Source organism: Rutidosis leptorrhynchoides, chromosome 5, assembly GCF_046630445.1.
Source record: "Rutidosis leptorrhynchoides isolate AG116_Rl617_1_P2 chromosome 5, CSIRO_AGI_Rlap_v1, whole genome shotgun sequence".
In the NCBI taxonomy this organism is placed as follows: domain Eukaryota; kingdom Viridiplantae; phylum Streptophyta; class Magnoliopsida; order Asterales; family Asteraceae; genus Rutidosis; species Rutidosis leptorrhynchoides.
Genome location: NC_092337.1, coordinates 48,658,211 through 48,683,906, shown reverse-complemented (window position 1 = coordinate 48,683,906; position 25,696 = coordinate 48,658,211). Strand labels below are relative to the sequence as shown.

General features: G+C 32.0%; 1 pseudogene; it reads left to right on the top strand.

Annotated features, from left to right (window-relative positions):
• The first annotated feature begins 22,474 nt into the window (after positions 1–22,474).
• The window catches only part of LOC139848601 (uncharacterized), a 42,426-nt pseudogene continuing 39,204 nt past the window's right edge, over positions 22,475–25,696 (top strand).

The window sequence follows — 25,696 nt, the reverse complement described above, 5'->3', positions numbered from 1 at the left end:
ATATCGAGTTTGAGATTTATCTTTATGAGGATTTGATGAATGACCTGCATATATATAATCAACCAAATCTTGTTTTGAAACGTTATAATAAAATAATTTTAAATCAGCAGTTTCTCAAGGGTATCAAAATATGTGTTTGATCCCGCTCCATTGTCATTTGAGCTGAATCTTGCCAACAAATTAACTGCAAGAGAAATGTCAGGTCTTGTACAATCTATAAGATACATAAGAACCTCAATTGCACTAAAATATGGAACTTCCGATCTGTTAAGATTTTCATGATCTTTCATTTCAAAATAATTCTTTAGAAGTTGAATGATTTCATAGATCTCTTTATTCGTTCATATGATGTTAAGAACATTGACATAAACAACTACGATCACATATCCGAACATTGTTTTTATAAAACATACGTGCAAAATAAGTTTATATGTATACCCCTTTTTTTTTCAAGTAGTCATTTAATCGGTTATACTATTGTATCAATCCATATAAAAATCTTTGTGATTCAATGGAATACATTTATTTGAGTTTTGCATTAGATACTTATGATACCTTAAACCCTTCAGATATATTCATATATATATCACTATCAAGTGATTCACATAGATAAGTAGTAACAACATCCATGAGATGCATTTAAGTTACTACCAGGTTGATTAAGTATCTAATAAGTAATTGTATTCACTACATAAGGATAAGTTTTCTTCATAATTCATTTCTGGTCTTTGTGGGAAATATTGAGTTACAAGTCTAGTTTTGCCTTGTAACTTCATTTGCACATTTCTTTTCGGATAAAAATTCATTTATATCCCATATGTTTCACATCTTTAAAAGTGATAACGATTGATCCGAAAACTTTTCTTTTATCAAGCGATTCTAATTTAGCTCGTCTTGCTCCTTTCCATTGAGCTCAATCATGTCCACTTTGTATATTCAATGACATATTTTAGTTTCAGATCATCATCTTTATTCATGATGTCATTGTAACATTATATGAAAATATCTCATAGAGATTTTAATTTCATTTTGGTTCCATAATATTGCATAATTTTATCGCAATTTTAGTATTTACATTTATCAATATCCTCTGCAGAAGGAATATTGATTTGTGGTTCTTCTTGAACACTTTCTTTTACCTCATTATCAGCTGATTTTCTTTTTCGAGGATTTTTATCTTCGGAACCAATTGATCTTCCACGTTTGATGCGTGGCAAAGACTCAACAGTGACATTATTGCCAGCTTTTGGAATTTCAGTTCGAGCTGGAGCATTTATAGCTGGTATATATGATTTGGTCACTTTTTTTTTATCTGTAAATGCATAAAGTAATTAATTTGCAAGTTCTTGCATATGCATTATTTTTGAACTTTCGTTTCACATTCTTTTGTGCGAGTTCAATATACCTTAATTGATGTTCACATCATGAAGCATCATTTTATTTTTTATTTTTATTTCTCCCCCTAATCTAGGGAACAATGTTTTATTAAAATGACAATCAGCAAAACGTGCTGTAAAAACATCACTCATCATGGGTTCAATATATCTTATGATTGAAGATGTTTTATATCCAAAATATATTACCATCTTTCTTTGAAGAACCATTTTATTGTTTTGTGGTGATACAATTGGAACATACACTGCACAACCAATGTTCTAAGGTGGAAAATATTTGGCTCTTGGCCAAAATCAAGTATTAAGTGAAAATATTTATGACTTCCACATGGTATAATGCGAATTAATGTCGCAGCATGTAAATTTACATGTCCACATATAAATATTGAGAGATTTGTACTCATTATCAATTGTCTAGTTATTAGCTGCAAGCGTTTATCTATTGATTCAGCTAAACCAATTTTGTGTATGCACATGAGCAACTGGATGTTCAACAACAATCCCTGTAGATATATAATGATCATTAAATGCTTGAGATGTTAACTCACCAACATTATCAAGTCTCATCCTTTTAATGGTGTAATCAGAATAATGTGTTCTCAATTTAATAATTTGTGCAAGAAACTTTGCAAATGCCATATTACGGCTCGATAACATACAAATATGAGACCATCCGCTAGATGCGTCTATTAGAACCATGAAATATCAAAATGGTTCACATGATGGATGAATTGGTTCATATATCTTACCTTGAATTCTTTCAAGAAACATTTGTGATTCTTTTTCACAATATACTTTTCATTAATCACCATATGTGCCTTTTTTTATCATATATCCTTTTCACCATATACGCCTTTAATCATATGCGCTGTGTTTTTCACCATATGCACTTTTAATCATATGCGCTTTTCATCATATGCGCTGTGCTTTTCATCATATTCGCTTTTTATCATATGCGCTTTTTTATGTGAATAGTAAATTAATTAATTTCGTTTTACTATTCATATGAATTAATTTCGATTTACTATTTTGTTAATTGAGTAATATATATACATCATATACTTGTGACTCCGAAGGCTCAAATGAATTTGACCATATAGTTATATGTTGTACCTTGCACATTAATTTTCAGTAGAAGCTTTAGATGCATATTATTTTCAGTAGAAGTTTTAGATGCACTTTTTTTTAATCACCAAATACCACAAACACTTTGTTTGCGTTTGTTCATAGTCATCAATGAAAACCATTTTCTTTAATTTTATTTTATACAATTAAATTAACGCATCATTATTCTTTTCAAAAACAATAATCTATTGTTATTGTTCACTTGTGCCATGTTTAACAACAAAAGTCAACAACCTCTGTCTTGTTTGTTGTGGCAACCAAAAACAACCTTTGCTTTTGTTACCGAGAATCCAAGACCAAAAAACAATTAATTTTTAATTAATCTTTTATCAAAACCATAAATGATTTTATTGATCTACGTTGATATGGCCATAAAGAATTGACGGCTGACCTACTTTTGTAAGTGTATTTCGGCTATCATCCCGAAAACGCACAACGACCTTTTTTTTTTTTATGAACTATTTGTTTCATATCTAGCTTAGGCAATTATTGTGAACATTTGGTCCCTATAAGAGCATTTATTTTTTAGACTTTTAGTTGATTTGTACTTGTCACAATTAGGGATAGCACCCGCGGGTCGTGGATGCGGATCCATTGGATCCATCACCCGTACCCGCGGATTTTTTTTTTAAGAGACATCCAATTGAACCCTTGTTCGTTGAAACAATTTGACTATATTTTTACTCCCCATTATTAAACGGGCCATTTTGATGCACACTCTTAAAAAAATAATTTGTTTTTTAAGTTTTATTATTCAACCTCTTTTTTTCAACGGTCACGTTTTTAACAAAACATTTGACAAGTTTGGAAAAAAGTTTTTTATTGATTATCATCAAAAGTTTTCTATTGTCACTCTACTGGATGGAATTATGGCATACAACCAAAATTGCAACCCAACACTACATAAGAACAAAAAGGTTGTTTTTAATTAACATATGTATATGTGTTAAACTCGGAATAATAATAACTTATTTTAGAAAATTAACATAAGACATGTTGAAACATTTTTGTCACATTTAGCTCATCAAGTCTAATACTTATCATTGATAGATTTTATCACGTCTAGGAGATGTTTACTTTTTTCTTGTATTAAGTCCTACTTTCATTTACCTTTGTTTGGAAAAAAGTTTTTTTTTTACTTTGCTTTCCCCCTTTCTGTAAAACTCATTTAAACACTTTCTTTGTTTTTTTTTTTTTTAAAAAACTTCCTTTTTTTTACGTTACCCGTAAATTATAAATATATAAAAAAAACTTTTTGTTTAAATTTTTTTTCTAGTTTTTAAAAGGCCACTTGACCAATTTTTTAATTCTTTCACAACACCTGATATCGTGATCGTGACCTTTCACCAAAGCAAGAGATATTCTTGATAAACTAAACACGGACTCGTGTTTGAAATTGTCGGCCACAAAAAAATTCATTTGATAAAAGTATATATTTTTTTTTTAGTTATAGAAGGAGACCACTTCATTTTCAATACTTCATTTTTGACAAAAAAACTATTCCATTTTACCATCCCCTTTTTTTTCTTACTTTAACTTTTAAGATATACTTTTAATAAAAATACAAACTACTTTTTCTTATTTTAACTTTTAAGATTTACTTTTAATAAAAATACAAACTACTTTTTGTATTTTAACTTTTAAGATTTACTTTTAATAAAAGTACAAACTACTTTTTCTTATTTTAACTTTTAAGATTTACTTTTAATAAAAATACAAACTATTTTTTTATTTTAACTTTTAAAATTATAAATTTAAGAATAAACATTAGTATGCATGAAATAAATAATGATTAATTGCATAAGTAATCATAAATGTTAGATAACATATAAAGACCCCGTCGTATTCGTATTGATCGGAATTAATCTCGACCCATGGTACCGTGTTGTCAAATGACGTGTTGCGTACATAAAGTACCGTGTTGTCAAATGACGTGTTGCGTACAATCATGAGGTCTTATTAACATAAATATAAATGTTAGTGAAGTTAATAAGAGTTAGATTACAGAAAATATAATTCAGGTGGTATAACCGACCATATATAACTTAAATAACATAAATATAAATGTTAGTGAAGTTAGTAAAAGTTAGATTACAGAAATATAATTCAGGTGGTATAACCGACCATATATAACTTAAATAACATAAATATAAATGTTAGTGAAGTTAGTAAAAGTTAGATTACAGAAATATAATTCATGTGGTATAACCGACCATATATAACTTAAATAACATAAATATAAATGTTAGTAGTCCAAAATTTGATATATTCGAGTCTGAAAATTATTAATAATTTCATACCTTGATTAGTGATTCGTGATCGTTTGAGATATCTTTTAATTACACTAAGCTTTTCGTGCTGATAACGTGTTATAATTCAGTAGGCTTATAACTACTTTTAATGGTTATAAGAACAAAGAGAGAAAAAGAGAGAAGAAGGAGAGAAGAAATATTGATATTGATATTTCAAGAGAAATGGTACACCTTAAATGGTTACCATACATGTCTATTTATAGTATAAAATAATACTATGCAAAAAATATAATAATAATAAAATTAACATCCAATCTAGATATTTTATAACACAATCTAGATATTTTATAACAAGTGCATATTTAAATTATTTATTGATACATCCATTATACAATGAAATAGATGCTTTTAAATGGATGCGTCAAGCATTTATTTTAAGGGTGCTGATTCGTACACCACCAAAATTATCCATACACCACTAAATATGCAACACAGTGTTGTACTGTACAACTCTCTAAAGCATATTTAGTGGTGTATGGATAATTTCAAGTGGTGTACGAATCAGTCCCCTTATTTTAATAGGAGTAATGATGCACTTCTCAAACTGATTGTTTCTAATCGGATCATACGATGAAATCGATGTTTTTAATAGATGCGTAACGCATCCTTTTAATAGGAGTACTGATGCACATTTGTAATTGGTTTTTTCTAATCGGAATAATGATCGTTTTTGAGTGTTTAGTTTGTTTTTCTGGAAATTTTGACAAGTAAATTTGAGAAGTTACTATAATTTCACAAACTGCACATCTTCATACTCTCCTACATTTCATATTTTTATCAAAAAAAAAAAAATGTCTAATCCAAACACTCCATTCACTTTGCAAGATGATAATGAAGATCCTCAAACACCACTTAACCAAACCTGTTCGTTATCAAATCTTATGGTGTTCAGTCGGACGAATACTCCCGGATTATCATCCCCACCACTCCAAACACCTAGTCCTCAACAATTTACCAATCTAAGTATAAACTTATTCGGGTTCAATCAACCTCCGTTAAGTTTTGAACAACAACAAGCTATTTTGTTTTATCAACAACATCAACAACAACAAATGTTTCAACAACAACAAATGTATGGAATGCCAATTCAACCATTGCAACCACCACAAAAAACGCAACTAACGCAAACAAGTCAACCACAACTACGATTGCGAGATGAAGAATCGCAAGATAGTCAAGTACAAGAAAGTCAACCACAAACACGACCAACGCGTAGACACCGAAAAAAAGAAAAAGGTTTATTATTATTATTATTATTATTATTATTATTATTATTATTATTATTATTATTATTATTATTATTATTATTATTATTATTATTATTACGGAGTATTATACGTTTATTATTATTATTTAATGAATTATTATTATGTGAATATATAGGGAAAGCGGTGGATGTAGGTACGTCGTCAAAGAGAGTACAAAAATTGTGGGTTGCGCAAGAGGTTTTGTGGTTGTGTAAATGTTTTTGTGATCAATCGGAGAATTCGATTGTTGGAAAATCTCAAAGACACGGAAGTTTTTGAGGCGGGGTAGTGGATAAGTTTAATGTAAACAATGAAGGATGGGTACGCGGTGAAGATTCGTTATCTTCAAAACGATGAGATGTCAAAAGGGCATGTACGGAGTTTTTCCGATCTTTGTGGATATAGCCGAGCATTGGCGTAGTGGTTGTAATGATGATGTGTGACGATCGCTCCAAATCCATATGGACGAACACGTCATTCATCGATTTCATTGCGAGGTATTTGACCTCTATATGATACGTTTTGTAAACATTGCATTCTTTTGAAAAGGCACACCATAAATGAATATTTAAATCAAAGGTTTTCGACATCTGATGATTTCTACATATAGACAATCACCATAAATAATAGTTTACAATAGTAATTCCGTTGACAATGCAGTCAAAATAAGATACATGGTGATGATTTGGTGAATGCAACGTTTCCTTGATAAATATGCCATGTAAGACTCCATGCACATAGCTTGTCTAACATATAAGCAAACAGCGGAAGACTTCTAGGGAACCTGAGAATAAACATGCTAACAAGTGTCAACACAAAGGTTGGTGAGTTCATAGTTTTAGTGTTTCGCATAATCGGTATATAAAGGTGGATCACAAGATTTCAGTTGTTTCATCCGAAACGTTTATCAAAATATTCTACGAAATTGAGCACCCTGGTAACTAAATTAAACGTATATATAATTTATACCCTTTGTATAATCATCTTAATAATACACGCAAACCAACGTGTACGCTTCTCAAATAGCATACGTCCGTTAAAAGGCTAGTGCTCTTGCTCGGACGGGGATATCAAGCCCTATGGATCCATATACCTCTATTCGCGCCCATCGGTTCTTATAACCGACAGTTACTAGTTACCAAAGCTAAGTGATTTTCGGTTCAAACTCGGTGTAGAATTTAATATGTACTTGTGTCCATTGCGTTTAGAATAAATTGCATGTATTCTCAGCCCAAAAATATATTGCAAAAGCAATTAAAAAGGGATCAATGAAACTCACCTTAGCAGCACATAAGGTCATTCATCAAAAAGTGACCGTAACTCGGAATGCAAGATTAACCGTAGATCTCAACCTAGAGAACATATGTTGGTCAATACATGTCTAATAAACTAGGTTGGGTTATAGTGTATCACAATCCTAATGCTCGAAATCGACATACAAAAGTTATCAAAAGTCATTTCAAAAAGTCAATTTTGACAATTGTTCAACAAAACGAGACGTGCCTTATATAAAGATTCATTTACTTGGCTAGTAGTATTTTATCAATCTCATAAACAGGTTGTTTAAATATTAATTGCAGATTCAAAAGCAATTCCAATTAATGTCAATTATAATTCAGTTGACCATATCTTTTGATTCGTTCATCGAAATTACGCGATTTCTAAATGAAAAGTTATTGATTTTTCGCCAGCTTTCCGAAAACATGTATATCATATACCTTTTACCAGTAATATATGTATTTAATTTGTGATTCATTATAAACTATTTAACGACGAAATTTAGCATACAAGCATGTATAAATATATACTCGAGCATTAGACATGTATACACTATTAATATATAAAAGATAAGATATGAATGCTCACGTATCAATATTGAGATTCAATATTGCAGGAAAGTACGTAGACGCAACAGAGATGATAAATACTAGGTTTGACTTGCGAACAATACCTATGAACATTACCCATAACCTCCATAGCTATAACCCATAATTTCCTTAATTCTATCCCGTTTGAAGCTTGTTTTGAAAGTGACACGCTCATGACCTCATCATAATATTTTATGTATAATATTACTAAAAATATTAAGATTAATAATAATAATAATCTTAATAATAATAATATAATAATAATAATAATAATAATAATAATAATAATAATAATAATAATAATAATAATAATAATAAATACTTACGGAGTAATATGTGTAAAAAAAACATGCGCAAGAAACCTGGTATTTATAGCCATAATTCCTGATTCTAATGCCCATGCGATCGCATGGGTTTTATGCCTATTTCTCATGCGATCGCATGGCCGTCAGATCCAGCTCACATATTTTTTTTGTTTTCTTGTTTATCGACATAATTAAATATAATATATATAATATATATAATTTAAATAATTAATTATATATTATACTAAATTCATGTGCATAGTTGTCTTGTAATTTTCGTTCCGATGACTCGTACGTTGTCACTCGACTTATGTCCCGGTTCCGGTTTCTCGAACGCATTTTCGTACGCTTAGAAAACTCGCAATTTATGTTTTGTGATGTCAAAATATAGTCTTAAATTATCAATAAACTATATCATTCAAAGTGTATCTTAAACTTTCGAGTGTTTTAGTCATTTACTTCTATAAATCATTGTCTCGCTATTTGTTAATATATATATATATATATATATATATATATATATATATATATATATATATATATATATATATATATATATATATATATATATATATATATATACAAATCGTTTTATGACCAAGTTAATATATATTTTCAACATTCATAAACACGTTTTAAATATACGTCGTAAGTTATTCATACCATTAATATTCCAACTTATCATATATATTCAAATAAATATTTAAACCAATAAGTTTAATGTACGGTATCAAAAAAATTAATACATTGTTACGTTTTCAAGTTATAGTATATATATATATATATATATATATATATATATATATATATATACATATAATTGTTCGCGAATCGTCGAGAACAACCGAAAGGTATTTTAATATATGAAAATAGTTCAAAAATTTTGAGATTCAGTTTTACAGACTTTGTTTATCGTGTCGAAAATGTTAATCATAAAAAGATTAAGTTTAAATTTGGTCAGAAATTTCCGGGTTATCACAGTACCTACCCGTTAAAGAAATTTCGTCCCGAAATTTGAGTGAGGTCGTCATGACTAACAATAAAAATGTTTTCATGCCGTATATGTGTTGATAAATAGAGTTTTATCACCGTTGAATAATATGGATAAAACAATCCGATTATTCGAAGCGTATGAGAGAAGTTATCGTAAAAGAGTGAAATGGAGAATAGAGATTTGTGTTAACTCTTGACGTATTAACGATTGATTTCCGTAATTTAAGGAATAGAAAATCTTCATAATCTAAATAAGATTTGATTCTTCAGAATTTAAGGAAATTAAGATTTCTTTTGATTAAATGCGTAATTTGCCTCGATTGCTATGTTTGATATTTCGCTATAAATTGACCTCTTCCGTTTCATTATTTTCATCACTCTTACATCTTCTTCCTCATTTCCTATTTTCAAAAGATTGTAAAAATGCTTCATCCAGTTCTGATTCTTGATATACTCCTAACTTTCATATCTGTCATTCTTCTTTTTATCTACCACCGGAGGAAGTTATTTTCTTCTACCATTACCTTGGGGTTATAGTGTTTTTCATTCTCCCGTGTCTTTATATTGTTATACGCATTGATATACACGGTTTGTAATTTCTGGGTGGTTATTGGGTTTTATATCTTCTCTTATATTTCGATGTCTCTTCTTCTGTCTTTCCATAATCATTGACATCCATAGTTAATACTCTCTCCAATTTACTGTGATTTATATATACTCCTATTGATATTTTGAAGCTTCATGCTTTTGTTTTATCTTCCCGACTTTAAATCAAGCGAATAATGGTCCAGAATTCGTAGGTATGAATTTCGGAATGAAAATAATTAATGTTCTAAAAAAAATGGTAATAGCACAATCTGACTTGTCAATTTACCAGAATACCTCGAAAAAGACCGAATCATTAAGAAAATATTTTCTTGATAGTTTAGAGGTTAAATAGAATGAAAGAGTTATGTAACATGGTTTATAATGAGGGTATGATCTGTGAACCTTTATCACGTTCCATTAGAAACTTAGCATGACTTACTGTAATATAATCATGTTGATCAAGTGTCATTATATTATACTAACTCATGCTTCAGTTCCCAACACCACTTCAAAAATATTCATATTTTAAACTCGAAGGTTTCAGAATTTAGAAACTAAAATAGTTTCTTTTATGATGTTACACAGATATCGCAAGGAGAAAATTGATTTCTGATGAGAATGATTATGGAATTATCTCCAGAAATATGGAGGATATTTATAATGAAAGATACGATGATATCTTAGAATTTCTAATATCAGAGGATGATGTAGAATATTGTCCGCAAGGGTTTAGATTCGGAAGCAAGGTATTCATTAATGGCTTCAGCAGATACCGAATAATTTGGATTCTTTGAAGGCAGGTTTAGTCTTTGTGATTTATCCACAGCCTCCTTCATACTTTGCTCAATCCGTTTTCCAGTTCCAAACCTTCTCTTTTTCTGAGCTTTGCCAACACACTATTCTTTATCATCAAACTTTTGGCTGTTAAGGTAGTTTACAGTTTTTGCTGCTTCATCAGCATTCAAAGTTATCATAACCGAATCGTTGGTTATCAATCCGAGGTGTTTTCAAAAGTTTGAAGGGTTTGCATGAAGATTGTAATTGTCAAGATACATATGATGTTCTAGAATTTTGAACGATACAAATTTTTTTTTTCTTTCTGGGTTTATGAATAGAAGTGATGTTCTAGCACGGTTTTGAAGTCAAAGTATAGCATTTGAAAGATGTAAGAATCTAAGAGTGATGTTTTCTGTTAAATCTTGGCTTGAATTCTGATTTTTCAAAATCAGAATATGTAATTGAATTTGTATGGAAACGATTGTATATCGCTGTGAGCATAGTTAATAATTTTTGAATCAAAGTTGAAGAATGTACAGTATAACATATTAATTGTGAACTTATATATTTCCCGAGTATTAACTACCCGTTAAAGATTTCACAATTAATACTTTGTACAAAAGAATTTTTTTTATTACCGTCTTTATGAAAATATATGTATGTATATTTTCTTCAGATGTAATACAGATTTGATGAGTTAATATCATATTAAGCTCATTTGATTTTTGAATTGAATGAATAATCTCTAAAACAATAAGGATTACATAATCTTCGCGGAGTATTTCACTAATGAAATCAATACTTCATTATTTATTCTTATTCCTCGGTGAAGGATGTTGATGCTCGTGGAATTCTTATGAACTTCATAAGATATAAATGATGTTTTCTAGAAAGTTTCGAGTACATCGAAGATAAAAGTGTAAAATCAAACATGTAATTGATTAATACACTAAGTTCATTATGAAATGGAATTCATTAAGTTGAAACGGATATTTGTAGTTAACGATGGTTAAGTTGTTAACGAAGGATGTACATCATAGCATATTAGTAATATGAATTAACCGAGTAGTATCTACCCCTTAAAATTCACACGTAATAGCTTAGTATGAAAAGATTCATGATGGTTTTAAAATTTATATATATATAAGATATACATATAAATTCTTTAGATGAATTGAGTTATTACTACATAACTCATTGATACAATATACTCGTTGTTGAATCGTAATGATGTCCACGGTGCTTTCTTGAACTGACGGAGCTTGTGATGTTAGAGGTGCTGCTGATTTTGACGATGTTGACAGCACTGACTGTGCTGGTGAGGCTAAGGGTACTGTTGATGCTGTTGGTAAAACAAGTCTAGCTTGTATCTTACACCATTCGGATAAGGGTTTCTACTCTATCTGATTTAGGGTTAAGGCTAGAATAGATAATCTATAAACTTTAGAAATTACATAATCGCCGTAGAATGTTTCTCCGATGAAGTTATGAATCCATACTTCATCGTTTGTCGTTGCTGGTACTTCTTGGTACCTATGGTGCGTATGATGTTGATATCCGAGGTACAAATTGTGATGTTGAGGCGTGTGATACGGATGTGGTTGTTGGTGGTGGTAATGATCCTGTTGGTGTGGATGATGGTGGTACCGGTTATGCTGCGGGTGCTGCTGCTGGTGTTCGTAACCCTTGCACCATATTCTCCAAAGCCACTACCCGAGCACGAAGCTCGTTGACTTCTTCTATTATACCGGGATGATCGGTGGTTCGGACGATCAGATAAATAAGATTTATAATATGGGATAGTATATAATCATGATGAGATACTCTGAAAATGAGAGAGAAAATAGTATTACGAATAGGTTCGCCGGTAAGTGCTTCAGGTTCTTCGCCAAGAGGTGAATGTGGTGGATGGAAGGGATCACCTTCTTCTTGTCTCCAATGATTAAGTAGGCTACGAACCCATCCCCAATTCATCCAGAATAGGTGATGGCTGATTGGTTGATCCATTCCGGTTACACTTTCTTCAGAGTTCAGGTGAATATCCATATCTGAATAGCTGTCGGAATTTAAGGAATTTGAACTAGATACGGGATCCATCTTGTATAATTAGAGAGATGATTTTTGATATGAAATAGATTATAGAATTTGATTGGTACTCTTCAATACATAATTTACATATGTATATATAATACCAAAATTCCGTAAATTACGGAGAAATTTTCGGAAGATGGCAGTCAAAGTTTACTGTAATAGATATGCCAAGATATGAATTTTGTCTATACACTATCTATGCAATCAATGCAATAAGACGCGTTTAGACTTAAGATGATAGACAGGTAATTTCTGATAAGAAATGATAAGCAAAACTTTTGACATGCAGACACAGTCGAAGTCCAGACTTACTAATGCATCCTAACAACTATCAGCTAGACACACTTATGCAAGACCTGGTTCACTAGGACCAACGCTCTGATACCAACTGTGACGATCGCTCCAAATCCATATGGACGAACACGTCATTCATCGATTTCATTGCGAGGTATTTGACCTCTATATGATACGTTTTGTAAACATTGCATTCTTTTGAAAAGGCACACCATAAATGAATATTTAAATCAAAGGTTTTCGACATATGATGATTTCTACATATAGACAATCACCATAAATAATAGTTACAATAGTAATTCCGTTGACAATGCAGTCAAAATAAGATACATGGTGATGATTTGGTGAATGCAACGTTTCCTTGATAAATATGCCATGTAAGACTCCATGCACATAGCTTGTCTAACATATAAGCAAACAGCGGAAGACTTCTAGGGAACCTGAGAATAAACATGCTAACAAGTGTCAGCACAAAGGTTGGTGAGTTCATAGTTTTAGTGTTTCGCAAATCGGTATATAAAGGTGGATCACAAGATTTCAGTTGTTTCATCCGAAACGTTTATCAAAATATTCTACGAAATTGAGCACCCTGGTAACTAAACTTAACGTATATATAATTTATACTCTTTGTATAATCATCTTAATAATACACGCAAACCAACGTGTACGCTTCTCAAATAGCATACGTCCGTTAAAAGGCTAGTGCTCTAGCTCGGACGGGGATATCAAGCCCTATGGATCCATATACCTCTATTCGCGCCCATCGGTTCTTATAACCGACAGTTACTAGTTACCAAAGCTAAGGGATTTTCGGTTCAAACTCGATGTAGAATTTAGTATGTACTTATGTCCATTGCGTTTAGAATAAATTGCAAGTATTCTCAGCCCAAAAATATATTGCAAAAGCAATTAAAAAGGGATCAATGAAACTCACATTAGCAGCACATAAGGTCATTCATCAAAAAGTGACCGTAACTCGGAATGCAAGATTAACCGTAGATCTCAACCTAGAGAACATATGTTGGTCAATACATGTCTAATAAAATAGGTTGGGTTATAGTGTATCACAATCCTAATGCTCGAGATCGACATACAAAAGTTATCAAAAGTCATTTCAAAAAGTCAATTTTGACAATTGTTCAACAAAACGAGACGTGCTTTATATAAGGATTCATTTACTTGGCTAGTAGTATTTTATCAATCTCATAAACAGGTTGTTTAAATATTAATTGCAGATACAAAAGCAATTCCAATTAACGTCAATTGTAATTCAGTTGACCATATCTTTTAATTCGTTCATCGAAATTACGCGATTTCTAAATGAAAAGTTATTGATTTTTCGCCATCTTTCCGAAAATATGTATATCATATACCTTTTACCAGTAATATATGTATTGAATTCGTGATTCATTATAAACTGTTTAACGACGAAATTTAGCATACAAGCATGTATAAATATATACTCGAGCACTAGACATGTATACACTATTAATATATAAAAGATAAGATATGAATGCTCACGTATCAATATTGAGATTCAATATTGCAGGAAAGTACGTAGACGCAACAGAGATGATAAATACTAGGTTTGACTTGCGAACAATACCGATGAACATTACCCATAACCTCCATAGCTATAACCCATAATTTCCTTAGTTCTATCCCGTTTGAAGCTTGTTTTGAAAGTGATACGCTCATGACCTCGTCGTAATATTTTATGTATAATATTACTAAAAATATTAAGATTAATAATAATAATAATCTTAATAATAATATAATAATAATAATAATAATAATAATAATAATAATAATAATAATAATAATAATAATAATAATAAATAAATAAATAAATAAATACTTACGGAGTAATATGTGTAAAAAAAACATGTGCAAGAAACCTGGTATTTATAGCCATAATTCCTGATTCTGATGCCCATGCGATCGCATGGGTTTTATGCATATTTCTCATGCGATCGCATGGCCGTCAGATCCAGCTCACATATTTTTTTTTCTTGTTTGTCGACATAATTAAATATAATATATATAATATATATAATTTAAATAATTAATTATATATTATATTAAATTCATGTGCATAGTTGACTTGTAATTTTCGTTCCGATGACTCGTACGTTGTCACTCGACTTATGTCCCGGTTCCGGTTTCTCGAACGCATTTTCGTACGCTTAGAAAACTCGCAATTTACTTTTTGTGACTCGTACTTTTGTCAAAATATAGTCTTAAATTATCAATAAACTATATCATTCAAAGTGTATCTTAAACTTTCGAGTGTTTTGGTCATTTACTTCTATAAATCATTGTCTCGCTATTTGTTAATATATATATATATATATATATATATATATATAATAACAAATCGTTTTATGACCAAGTTAATATATATTTTCAACATTCATAAATACGTTTTAAATATACGTCGTAAGTTATTCATACCATTAATATTCTAACTTATCATATATATTCAAATAAATATTTAAACCAATAAGTTTAATGTAAGGTATCAAAAAAATTAATACATTGTTACGTTTTCAAGTTATAGTATATATATATGTATCTATATACATATAATTGTTCGCGAATCGTCGAGAACAATCGAAAGGTATTTGAATATATGAAAATAGTTCAAAAATTTTGAGATTCAGTTTTACAGACTTTGTTTATCGTGTCGAAAATGTTAATCATAAAAAGATTAAGTTTAAATTTGGTCAGAAATTTCCGGGTTATCACATGATGACGTTTACAAGACTGCGGAGGACTCATATATGAGTCAATATGAGAAACCGTTTTTGTACAAGGAAGCGTTTTTTCTTGAGAGATCATTCAAAGTGGAGGGTACCTAAAGATCCGGTTGGTAAAGCTTAAGAAAACTTTGTGAATGTTGACGACGTTGTGGGGGAAAGTCAAGGAGACCCGGTACGACTCTCGCAAGACTTTGATGAGGCGGAGTTGTTTGGGGAAATACTGATGCCACGTCCAATGGGACGTAATAGAGCGAAGAAAGCCAAAAAAATCGGTTTCTTCGGACGCAGGTGGGTCATCTCGTGGTAAGAGTTTGAATTCTTCAAAGTCAAAGGTGGAAGAATTTTTTGACCAAATGGGTGGTATGACCTCGAATAAGAATAGTGCGATTGATGACTTCAAAAAATATGTAAATTTGCAAAGCGCTCTAGCAAGTATGGATGTGTTGGGTAGATCATCTTCTCAAATGGAGGATCCGGAAGATGCGATACGTCTTCACAATCTTAAAATGTACGTTCATCGTCAGTTAAAAGAGGACTTGAACATTGACGGAACCATCCGGCAGCCCGATGAGGATTAGTTTGTTTTAGGATTTAAATTATGTATCGCTTTATTTTTTAGGATTTAAATTAATGTATTTTTTTCATTTTAGGATTTATAATTATGTATTTTTTTCATTTGAATCGTATTAATTTTATGTTTTATTTATTTTTAGTTTTTGATTACAACATGAAAAAAAAACAGAAAAAATTAAAAATAAAATGCCACATCAGCTTTCCACTAACCCACACCACAAATCCACACTACAAACCCACTCCACCATTACTTCACACAAACAACCCACACGTCCTAGTCATCAAAAAGCAACTCACCCCCCTACCGTTACGAGTGGTCTAATAGCTCACGAGTTTAGTGTGGAGATGAGTTGATAATGTAAGCCATTTATACTCTCGTTCAACTTGTACCTGTTAAACCAATACTTGACAAAGATTAATAAGGAGTTAGTTTACCACATTTAAAAGCATAACGTGTTGCGATCTGCTTCATTTGTGCCTCAATTTTATATATACTGAATGTTATTCTGATAAGTTTTGCTAAACTTATCAGCTTTAGAGAGGTCCCAATGGAGTAACTACTCCATCCATGTCCAAGGGTGCTACATCAGCGCCACATCAGCACTTCCTTCCCAAGACTAACCTGAGGACTAAACACTCCCAATAATGACATTTTTTCTTTCCATTAATTAATTAAATGTACAAGTTTGAAAGCAAAAAGTACCACATATATATACCTCATTTCCGTCCTCAATTATGATTTAAAAGTGCTGAGAGCTGGACGTACAAGCTAGGCTAAACTGGGGCTAGAGTGTGGACTAGGTGCTGCCATCGGTGTAGGTTAGTAGTTAAATTTTCTTGGTTGATCACTGCTCTAAAGTTTTTAACTTTTAAGTCATGAGTAGACCGTGAGCCTCATTTTAAGGTCAAAGTTGTTGGTTATTAATGCCCAAGACATAACTTATGTCTACACTACTAATAACATATGAACCTATAGGGTCACACACAAAGAGCAATTATCTACCAAGTATATATTCAAATGTGATTTATATATATGATCAACCATAATTTGTATGATAACATTATTATTTGGATAAAATAATTATGTGTAGTGAAGTATCAATATATGCACATAGTCTAGTAATGTTCCATGTAACATTTAAGAGTGTATGTTATATTTGTTTGACAAATATATGGGACAAATGAATGGATTAAGTTAAAGAGGTGGCCATGTCATAAACACCTTTACACACCATCTTTGCATATGGACTTGATGAAAGAATAAACTTTATGATATCATTTTGTCTAGCATTTGTTGTTAGCTTTTGCTTTATGTATTTTAAGTTTAGTGGCACTTATTAAAAGGCTAATCAACTTACATATGCAATATACATATACGTGCACTTAAAATGAAATAAGGCAAGCATTTTCTTTCATACTTCTTACATACAAATTACTTTCATATAACTCTTTTAAGTTACTAAAGTGTTAGTAGTTCAAGTAAGATAATTAAAAGTAAAAGGATAGAAGATTGTTCTTCATCCTTTTTCTTATTAGCGGTTGAGAAGGACTAGCATCCATTTGGTATTGGAACTTTGCTCAAGTGTGGATTACCGATAGAGGGAGGCTACTTTGGTTCCTACATCCTTAGCATCCATAACTTCTAAAGTTCAAAGTCTTCAAAGGTTGTAGTCTTTAAACTAACTATTTATTATTTAGTTTTCTTAACAACATGCAATTGGATCCTTGGTGGGGAGTTTTTGAAAGGTTTAAAAATTATTGTACATGCTTCCGCTGCTAAATAGTTTTATGAAATTTCATACAAACCCCTTCAATGGTATCAGAGCCTCTTTTTGCATGTGTTAAGAAACTTGTGTTATATACAATAAGAACTTGTTCTTATTATTAGAAATGAACAACTTCTCTTCTAAAAAGGAAAAGTTGTAGATTTCTAAGATGCAACTTAGTTATTTTATTTGCTACAACCATTCATTTTACATGCATGTATGGTTGTAGAAGTTGCTATATATATACTAGTTGATATATTAAGTTGCATGGTGCATAGAAAGCCTTTAGACCATTTTGTGATGTTTGGTTGTGTTGAAAATCGATTGGGTTGTAATTATTCTTTCATTTATAATGGTTTGTAATAATTTTATTTTTCATGTTTTGTTTATTTTCGAGATGTAAAAGTATTAATGTAGACTTCTATATTTTATCTATACAAAATGTAACAAGACATGAAGAAAATTCAAGATGGAGTTCTAAGCAATTTAGGAGCCATTTGCAACACCAAATGTTGACTAGGCAAGTGGGAGCTTCAAGATATCATAATGGAGCATGAATATTTGTTATATCCTTAGATTGACCCGGTCCCTTCGTTTGGCTCGCGAAAACCGATTAGGAAAATGCTTGGCTATGCACCTATTAATTGTTGTGTTTATGTTTGTATGTTGCATGTTTGAATATAGGATATTTGCATGCTAGAAAATAAATTTTTTTTAACAAATCAAACACAAATAAGAGTTTGGTAAATTTATATATAATTTTGAAAATGGTTTTTCATAAAAGTATAAAATGAGTTTTAATAAAAAGGAGTTTTTACATAAAGCTCAAAATTGACATTAAAATTATGAATTTTAATAAATTATGAATTTAATAAATTTAAATCAAACTCTTGTATAAAGTTTTAAATAAAATGAGTTTTACTAGAAACTAAAATTGGTCTTAAGTTAGCGCGCTCAATATATACATATTAATTTAGGATATTAGTTTAAAATTGGACACACCGTGAGTGACTAAAATAGAGATTCTATAAACTCAAGACCAACATATAAAATATGATTTTATCTAAAGTATATGTATAATATATTGTTGAATGCATGCAACAATCATTATACAAAATGTTTTGTCAAATTGAAATAATGCAAAACACAAAATCTCTTTTAAAATGTAAGTTTATGCCATCCTTTTTAAGACACTCGCTTGTCATTTGTACGTCGTTGTGGAGAGAGCATCAGCCAACCACCACGGTCGTCTTGTGATTACCGGATGGTGTTTCGCGATTCCCATTACAGTCTTAGGCTGAACATCATAGTTTTTAAATAGGACAACTTAATTGGTGCTTCTTGTGGAGAGAGCATCAGCCAAACACAAGAGGCCCAAGGCATAGATGGGATTAAACATACCAGTTGACAATTGTTGTTAAGGATCCCATTAAGATATAGAAATTGTATTAGACTTGCAATTGGTAATCGCTACCTACCTTGTTGATTTAAACTTAGTGGAGAGAGCATCAGCCAACCACTCAAGGTTAATCGTAACTTGGATTCTAGCCTTTAAAAAATTAATTTTTTATAAGAAAGTTAGGGTAATTAATTATTAAAGGATCAAATATTAAAATACTAAAAGAACTTTGTTAATTTTGTAGATGTCACCCAATGCAACTACACCCATTCACCACCTTTCTCTAAGATCTGTCTTAGAGAAGGAAAAACTCAATTATACAAACTTCTTAGACTGGTATCGTAATTTGAGAATTGTTCTCAAAGTCGAAAAGAAGTCGTATATACTTGATGGACCCGTTCCCGAGGAACCCCCTGCTAATGCCACTAAGAGCATCCGAGATGCTTGGACTAAGCACACGGATGACTCCACAGAGGTAGCATGCCTCATGTTAGCCACCATGATTCCAGACTTGCAAAAGGACCTGGAACATCATGATGCCTTTGAGATGCTTAAGCAGTTAAAGGAAATGTTCCAGCAACAAGCTAGGCAACAACGCTTTGAAACTGCCAGAGCGTTACACGCATGCAAGATGATAGAGGGGACATTTATAAGCTCTTATGTTCTAAAAATGAAGAGCTACATAGATCAACTTGAGAGCCTTGGATCTTCCATTGGTCCCGAGTTGGCAATAGACTTGATCCTCAACTCACTACCAAAGTCATATGACCAGTTCGTCTTGAACTACAATATGAACAATTTGGAGAAATCTATCTCAGAGTTGCATTTAATGCTTAAGACTGCCGAGAAGAATATTCCATCCAAAACCTCTGAAGTCCTCATGATTCGGGAAGGAAAAATCAAGAAATCACAAGTCAAAGGCAAAGGTAAAGGCAAACCTAAGAGTCAAGGCAACTACAAAGGCAAAAAGTTTGTCCCAAAGGATTCTGTCAAGAAGAAAGAAAAACCTGCCAAAGATGCCACTTGTTTCCATTGTGGAGAAATTGGTCATTGGAAGCGAAACTGCCCGACTTACCTTGCAGAGCTAAAGAAGACAAAGGCTAGCAATGCTAGCACCTCAGGTATCTATATGATAGAACTATTTGCTTTCTCTAGTAATTCATGGGTATTTGATACTGGTTGTGGAACTCACAATTGTAATAATGTGCAGGGACTAAGAAAGATTAAGCAGCTAAAACCAGGCAATTTGGTATTGCATGTTGGCAACGGAGCACATGTTGCGATCGTAGCAATAGGCATTTATGAACTTTTATTACCAAATGGCTTGTACTTAATATTAAATAATTGTTATTATGTATCTAGTTTAACTAGGAACATCATTTCAGCTGCACGATTGTATGAATATGGTTACTCGTATGCTTTTTCTAATGGTAATATTTCAGTTTTCAATAAAGATGTTTTTTATTTTGAGGCACGCCCTCACAATGGCATATATGAAGTTGACATACAAGATTCATCCAATAATAGTTCTATGTATAACATTAACACCAAAAGATCCAAGTATGACTTGAATCAAACTTATCTATGGCATTGTCGTCTTGGTCACATAAACATGAAACGCATAACTAAACTCCAATCTGATGGAATTTTAAAATCAATTAACTCTGAGTCATTTGATGTATGTGAATCTTGTTTAAGCGGGAAGATGACAAAGGCACCTTTCTCAGGTTCCGGAGAAAGTGCAAAGGATCTTTTGGGACTTATACATTCCGATGTATGCGGTCCTTTTAGAACTATGTCAAGAAATGGTGAAAGATACTTCATTACATTTACTGATGATTTTAGTAGATTTGGTTATGTTTACTTATTGAAACATAAACATGAGGCATTTGAAACGTTCAAAGTGTTTCAAAATGAGGTTCAAAATCAGCTAGGCAAAACGATAAAGGTTCTTCAATCTGATTGAGGAGGTGAGTACTTATATCAAGAGTTTGACGATCATCTAAAGAATTGTGGAATTATTTCACAACGCACTCCACCCGGAACACCACAACATAATGGTGTTTCTGAGAGGAGGAACCGAACATTACTTGATATGGTTCAATCTATGATGAATAATACTACACTTCCTCCATCCTTCTGGACCTATGCCTTATTATCTGCTGCTCGCAAATTAAATATGGTACCAACAAAAAAGGTGAATAAGACACCATACGAGTTATGGCATGGAAAAGTTCCAAATTTATCTTATTTGAAAGTTTGGGGTTGCGAAGCTCATGTTCGACAAGAAACTTCCAACAAACTTGATCCCAGGTCTATCAAATGCATTTTTGTGGGATACCCAAAGGATTCTATGGGATATTACTTCTACAATCCTACCGAGAACAAAGTGTTTGTTTCTAGACACGCTACTTTTCTAGAAAAAGAGTTTCTATTAAATAAAGCAAGTGGGAGTAATGTAGAACTTGAAGAAATTCAAGAACCACAAAATATCACACCTGAGATTGGCACTAGCTATCAACAAACTATTGAAGAACCTGAACAATTGGTTGCTCAGGAACCTGAAGTAACACAAGACATTCGTAAATCTAGTAGACCTAGTCATAGTCCCGAAAGATATGACGAAATTTTCTTGGTGAATGAAAGTGAGCCCACTAACTACAAAGATGCTACATTAGATCCTGAATCAAAGAAATGGCATGAATCCATGAATGACGAGATGCAGTCCATGTATGACAACGAAGTATGGGACTTAGTTGATCTACCTCCTGACAGCAAGGCTGTTGGGAGTAAATGGATTTTCAAGAAGAAAACTGATATGGACGGAAATGTACATACATTTAAGGCAAGACTAGTGGCGAAAGGTTTCACTCAAACTCATGGTATTGACTATGACGAAACTTTCTCTCCAGTAGCCATGCTAAAATCAATTAGAATACTCATTGCCATAGCCGCATATTATGACTATGAGATATGGTAAATGGATGTCAAAACTACATTCCTTAATGGACACTTAAGTGAAGATGTCTATATGGAACAATCAGAAGGTTTTGTAAATCATAAGTATCCTAATAAAGTGTGTAAGCTTAAAAGAGCCATTTACGGATTAAAGCAAGCATCTAGAAGCTGGAATCTTCGTTTTGATGAGAAAATAAAAGAGTTCGATTTTATCAAAAATGAAGATGAGCCATGTGTTTACAAAAGGGCTGGTGGGAGCATAGTAGTATTTTTAATCTTAGATGTAGATGATATACTACTTATTGGAAATGACATCCCAACTTTACAAAAGGTAAAGTCTTGGCTTAGGAAGTGTTTTCAAATGAAAGACCTTGGCGATGCTGCTTATATTCTAGGAATAAAAATTCATAGAGATAGATCAAAGCGGCTAATCGGTTTGAGCCAAAGTGCATATATTGAAAAGATTCTAAAAAGATTCAAGATGCAAGATTCCAAACGCAGATTTTTGCCAATGTCACATGGTACGATATTGAGCAAGTCTCAAAGTCCTAGCACAAATTATGAGCTTAGACGAATGAATGGAACACCATATGCTTCTGCAATTGGATCCATTATGTATGTCATGTTATGCACAAGACCAGACGTATCGTATGCTTTGAGCATGACGAGTAGATACCAACAAAATCCGAGTGAAAGCCACTGGATGGCTGTCAAGAACATCCTAAAGTACTTGAGAAGGACTAAAGATATGTTCTTGATTTATGGTGGTGTGGAAGAAGATGCTAGCTTCCAAACTGATAGAGATGATTCACGATCACAATCTGGATATGTCTTTATCTTGAATGGAGGAGTTATAACTTGGAAAAGTTCTAAGCAGAAAGTAGTTGCACAATCTACTACAGAAGCTGAATACATTGTTGCATCGGAGGCAGCACAAGAGGCTGCGTGGATGAAAAAGTTCATTGTTGATTTAGGGGTGATGCCAAGCATAGAAGACCCCATAGAAATATTTTGCGACAACAATGGTGCTATTGCTCAAGCAAAAGAACCTAGATCGCATCACAGCACCAAACATATCCTTAGGAGATTCCACTACATACGTCACATAGTGGGAAACGGAGATGTTTGTATTCGTAAAGTTCACACAGATTAAAACCTTGCTGATCCTTTTACAAAGGCTTTGACACAATCAAAACACGAGGGTCATGCTCGGTGCATAGGGCTTCGTAATGTTAATGATTGGAATGATTTGTAATTTATGTATTTGAATATTTGGAACATATAAGCGACATTTATCTTAAATGATATGATATATTCGGATATAATCATCCTCATTAATAATTGTTGTGTTCCTTATTAATATGTTTAAATCCTTGAATAACATTGTTATTCTAAAACGTCCATAGTCGATCACAATTATGGGAATAATTATGAGTTAAGACTAATGTGAATAAGTTGGTTGACTTTCATGAAGATGAAAGTAGAGCAAGGGAGTTGCAACCAAATTCACCTATGTTTATTAGAGAATAAACATTGGACATGACCCGCTTTCAAGATCACTTCATGGATCGATGTCATAAGTGATTCTTGAAAATGGTAATATCTTTATATCCTTAGACCGTAGATACATATTGGGCCTTAAGTGTGAGGATCGTTATACTTTGACATAGTCAAACGTTGTTCTTTAGCCAAACAATTATAAAAGCTATTGTTAAGTATAATATGAGACACATGAGAGACGTGTGTAGTCTAGACGGGATTTGTTCCTCTCATCTGGATGAGAGATTGACATCTATGGGCCCCTTGATGATTTAAATTGATTAAGATGCGTGGCCACGCTCAAACTATATTGATGTATTCAATGGTGTTTGTTTTATCACTTTCAATCTTGATCGAGTAACATAATGTATGAGCTAAATATGAGATTGATTACTATCCATGCCTCATGCTCAACAAGATGTCAGTAACAAAGAGATAACTGATACCTTACCTATATATTGATTTGAAGTTTTAACTTGAGAATCAATGGATGCTCGGAATGACACATTTTCATGTGTTGTTAGGGGCAGTGGCATGTTGCTAGGCGTTTACCACTGTCTGTGTTGGCATATGTTGAATCTTGTGCAAGTGGGAGATTGTTGGTTATTAATGTCCAAGACACAACTTATGTCTACAATACTAATAACATATGAACCTATAGGGTCACACACAAAGAGCAATTATCTACCAAGTATATATTCAAATGTGATTTATATATATGATCAACCATAATTTGTATGATAACATTATTATTTGGATAAAATAATTATGTGTAGTGAAGTATCAATATATGCACATAGTCTAGTAATGTTCCATGTAACATTTAAGAGTGTATGTTATATTTGTTTGACAAATATATGGGACAAATGAATGGATTAAGTTAAAGAGGTGGCCATGTCATAAACACCTTTACACACCATCTTTTCATATGGACTTGATGGAAGAATAAACTTTATGATATCATTTTGTCTAGCATTTGTTGTTAGCTTTTGCTTTATGTATTTTAAGTGTAGTGGCACTTATTAAAAGGCTAATCAACTTACATATGCAATATACATATATGTGCACTTAAAATGAAATAAGGCAAGCATTTTCTTTCATACTTCTTACATACAAATTACTTTCATATACCTCTTTTAAGTTACTAAAGTGTTAGTAGTTCAAGTAAGATAATTAAAAGTAAAAGGATAGAAGATTGTTCTTCATCCTTTTTCTTATTAGCGGTTGAGAAGGACTAGCATCCATTTGGTATTGGAACTTTGCTCAAGTGTGGATTACCGATAGAGGGAGGCTACTTTGGTTCCTACATCCTTAGCATCCATAACTTCTAAAGTTCAAAGTCTTCAAAGATTGTAGTCTTTAAACTAACTATTTATTATTTAGTTTTCTTAACAACATGCAATTGGATCCTTGGTGAGGAGTTTTTGAAAGGTTTAAAAATTGTTGTACATGCTTCCGCTGCTAAATAGTTTTATGAAATTTCATACAAACCCCTTCAAAAATGTCAGTGAATGTTTAAAAGCATAACGCCTTGCGATCTGCTTCATTTTACTGAATGTTATCGTGTATAAAAGCATTATTCACCTTGATTTGTGAAAGCTTTTTAATAGTAGCACACTAGCTGAGTAGTTGATGTTATTCTAACTTCTTCACATTTTTTTTAATAATGGAAAAAGGTTTAGTGCGTGAACAAAATGAAACATTT